This window comes from Parus major, chromosome Z (genome assembly GCF_001522545.3).
Source record: "Parus major isolate Abel chromosome Z, Parus_major1.1, whole genome shotgun sequence".
Classification (NCBI taxonomy): domain Eukaryota; kingdom Metazoa; phylum Chordata; class Aves; order Passeriformes; family Paridae; genus Parus; species Parus major.
The window spans coordinates 9,108,108-9,112,645 of NC_031799.1; positions in this window are offsets into that span (position 1 = coordinate 9,108,108).

Genomic DNA, 4,538 nt, shown 5'->3' on the forward strand with positions numbered 1-4,538 from the left:
GAGTTTGATGGTGAAGCTGAAGAATGCAGTGTAGTGAAAATGAGCAAGGTCTCATAATGAAAGCTAGGGGACAAAATGACAAATTCAAGTGCAGGTAGGTCTAATTTACAAGGAGAAGCTTTAACTGCACAAAGGAGTTCAGACCAGTTATCACCAACTGGGAAAATGGGCTGGGAATCAGTTGTTTTCTCCCTTCCTTCTCAGAGAATATACAGTGGAATGAAGAAGAAGCAGAAAAGGGGACAGGGAAAATCAAATCCATAGGGCAAAGAAGAAAGCCAAGGGAGACAAACTGATGTGTCAACAAACCATTTGCAGTGACTGAAGTAATTTGGAAATTACTATTTTTTTCATTTTACGGTATAGGAACAAAAGAATATTAATTAAGTAATAGCAGGTTAAAGCAAATTTAAGTACTCTTTCACTTTGTATTGAGGAGTCTCCCTCACTGGAGATATTCAAGAACCATCTGGGCTCAATCCTCCGAAAAGTGCTCTAGATTGACACTGCTTGAAGAGGGAAGTTGGACCAAATGTGGTCCTTTCCAATCTTACCCACTTTGTGATTCTGTAAGTCTGAGGAATTAATTAACTAAGATTTCTAAGATGCAAAACAATGCAGAATGACTCAAAAGCAATCAGGTTCTCCTACAGAAGAACAACCCAGCAAGGACCACTAGACAGAATGATGCTTTGGTCAGAAAAAAGATTAAGCAGAGCATTGGTGAAAACATGTACCAGCACTACTCCTCCATCTGCTCCAGCCACACCCCACTGGCCACCCTCACAGCCAGAACCTGCACTGGTTTGTTCCCTAAATCTCACAGTAGGTTCTATGCTCTTGTGGTGCACCAGGAGGAGCAAGCTGATAAACAAAGCCCTTGTCGAGTAACCAGTCCTAAATGTTGTTGCACAGAAAGTCACACCACATGAGGACTTGGTATGGATAACAAAGTTATCTGGAAGATAGGAAAAGACTGTATCTGAGAGGTGCTGTCACAACACTCCATGGTCACTTGACACAGGCTGGAGTGGGGCTAAGGGTAGTGTGGAGTAGCCCTTGTCTGGGCTGAGGGCCTTGGGAGCTCAGGACTTTTGACCAAGAAATGATTTCTGACCAATATGATTTAACAGAAGCCATTTATTGTTTACATTATACACTTATTTATACATTCTAAAACTACTGTTCACACAATCACACATCTTTTCATTGGTGCCCCTGTCCTGTCCACGTGCTCTGCACGCACCCCTCAGGGCACAGGACTGGTTCCAGTCCAGGTCCTCTGTTGTCTGGCTCTTGTGCTCCTGTTTTCTTGCTTTCCAGACTCTTCTTTCTTATTTTCAGAATAGCTTATGTCTCAGCAACCTTGAGAAATTCCAGAGGGTCTAATAATGAACTCTGAATACGGTTTGGCTGGAGCATATCACAGCCCAAGCTGTTCAGATGCATTGCTACAGAAGGCCACATCAGTTTTTAAGACACATTTGGGGAAGGAAACATGTCAACATACTCTTTTTAAAGTTGCCCAGGAAGAAAGCAAACAACATGAAGGCCTGCCAGTTTTGTGAAAAGAGTGTGCGTGCCATACCAGTGCTTGGATTACAGGTTTGCATTCCTAAAACTCAAACGTACATCAGAGATGATGGCCAGACTGTGGAGAGGAGGAGAAAAAAACAGAACTGTGAAAAAGGAAAGGTTTAGAATGGAAGGAGAGTGACAATTTCTGTTCCAGCCAGCCTGATGGGGAGTTGCTGGCCAGGTACACCAAGGGCCAAAGTCAAGACAAAGCTTTAGTTCAGACAGGACAAGACTAACCTGGAGTAGATCTTAGTACAGAAGTGATTGGCTAAAATGTCTGCAGCTGAGATTATTCAAATGCAAAGAATACTCAGAGGGACGTAACAAAGGGGCACAAAACCCTTCTGTAAAAACAAGGAAGCAGGTCAGGGAAGCTCTCTAAAGGATGGTGTAAGCACCAGTTAGAGAGAAGGAGTGTAGGGGGATGACTACTAAGGCCCAGGTTATGAAATAAAATTCCTCCCAAGACCTCAGGCCCAGAGGAGCACTTCCAGTTCTCATTTCTGTGGATTGCAAATCCTTCTTGATGCTCTTCCCACCTTCCTGTGTGCTGGGTCTTCCCAGCACCCCATGCCTGTGTATCTGTTCCTATCCTTCCTCCCAGAGCTCAGCTTAAGTTCCATGGGGAGTGAAATGCAGTTCTCAGGGGATCCACAGGCTGCCTGATCCTCTTCTGGGTGCTGCTCTGGCTCACCCAGCCCAGTAAAGGCTGGTATTTGCTCTCTGTGAGAGAGCAAATGTACGAATCCTATACATTTCACCTGAATTATAGCATGATATATCATGAAAGGTCTTCCCACCCTGGCCTACTTCTTTGCTTTTTTCTGAGACATTACTTTCCAAGTGCCATCTGGTAAGGTGCTGCTGTAGGAAACAAGGCAGGGCTGCTCATGTACCTGCTCCTCTTCAATGGATAATCAGATCACAGCATCATAGAAAGGCTTGGGTTGAAGGGACCTTAAAGACCAACATGTTTCAACTCCCTGCCATAGATTGGGACACATTCCACTAGACCAGGTTGTCCATCTAGTCTGGCCTTGGACACTTTCAGAGCTAGGGCATCTACAGCCTATCTGGGAAGCCTGTTTCAGTGTTTCAACCACACACAGCAAATAATTTCTTCCTGATATCTGATATAAACCCACCCTTCGTCAGTTTCAAGACATTGTCCCTTGTCCTACCACTACAGCCTCTTGTAAAATGTCTTTCTCCAGCTCTCTTGTAGCCCCTTTAGGAACTGGAAGATGCTACAGAGTCTCCCTGGATCCTTCTCTTTCCCAGGCTGAACAATCCTGACTCTCACAGCTTGTCTTCACAGGACAGGTCATCTTCAGCGAGAAGATGAAATAAATTCTTAGCTTCCACACAGTGCTGATTTTGGCCATGAGCTGTGGGCATGAAGGCAAAGACCACAGTAGAGATATCAAATCTGCATTTTATTCTTCAGCCCATTGTATTGCCAACTCTTCTTTCAGTTTTCCCCAACTGCTGGCAACATTTGCACCCATGACAGCCCAACTCCACCAAAGCTGCTCTCCAGAGGCTTGGCTAGGCTTTGCGTGTAGGCGGGGCACTGACTGCTAATGACTCTGCAAACCAGAGCCTTGCAGTAATTACGCCAGTGTCTCCCGTGTTGCATAACCTCCTCTGACCAGCAGCTTCTCACCCTCTATTCCCTTGGTTTCTTCCTGCCTTATTACAGAAAAAGCAGCAGAAGCAGATGTGAGAGAAACCTGACCTGCCAACACAGGTGTGCTGCTTGGGTCTGTGCCGAGCTCCCGGCTGCACACGCTGTGATTCAGCTTGCACCCACTGTAACAGAGGCAGCAGAAATCTGTGATTGATCTGCTCAGCTTGGGGAAGCTTGCCAGATGTGCCATGCAGACCTGCTAGGGAATTGTGCTGACCCTCCCTTCATGTCATTCCTCTCACTGTCGCTGGTGAGCTGTGCCTGCAGCAGCACCCAGGAAGTACTGGAGGCACTGCTGAGGAAGAGCTCCTCACCACCCTCCTTGGTTCAGCATGATCCCTGCCAAGCTGAGCTTTTCTGCAGCTGGGTCTTAGCCCTGGGCTTGCACCATGTTCTTGGCAGAGGAACTAGGAAAGAGTTACTGAGGGACTTAATTACTGACATGCATTTCTCATACATGTCTCAGCTCTGTGGACGAGTTCCTAGAAAAGTTTTGACCACAAGTGATTCTATGTGCTGCCCAGAAGGCAGGCTTCCCAGCAGCCCAGTGCTGAAGGAAACTAAGGAGAACACTGGAAAAGAGGTTTTGCCCAGCAAAACACCTCTGGGCTCAGCCAGGAAGAATCTGCCAACAGCAGCCTTTGACTGCCTGGACTGGTTCTCTCCTGAACAGCTTCAAAGCAGCTGCCAAAACCCAACATGAGGAAGAGAAAAGGTGTGTTAACGCTGCAAGGCAATGTTGGGGAGAGCCAGAACAGCCACTGCTTCCCTGTCTTGCAGCCAGCAGCGCTGCCTTGTGATCCAGCACAGCTCAGCACCAGAGCAGGGGGAGGGAGGAGAAACAACCCCATGACTACAGGCAGTGCTGAAACACTGCAACCCACACCCTGTATCACTCTGATAACAGCACCAGCCTGGACACAGCCGTGCCTCCCAGGGAGGGGGCAGCTGGGGTGGGCAGCTTGCCTGTCCTTGGGAGCAGAGCCAGGGAAACAGAGCCTCCAGGAAATGAGGCTGGCTGGGAGGACAGATGCTACAGGTGGAGTAAGGAGCACTCCAGAAGTACCTCAGGTGTAAGTAAGTACAGGAGGAGTAGCTGTTACAGGTAGTAGCTGTGTGCCAGGGATAATGCCCCACATGCCTTCAGCTCCTCCACACTTCACATGACCCCATCTCTATCCTCAGAGGTGTTAGCTGTTCTCTTTCATTCAGTTTTTTGTGGCTGAACTGACTGCAGGTAACAGCAACAAAGAAAACGGTAAGCTTCTTC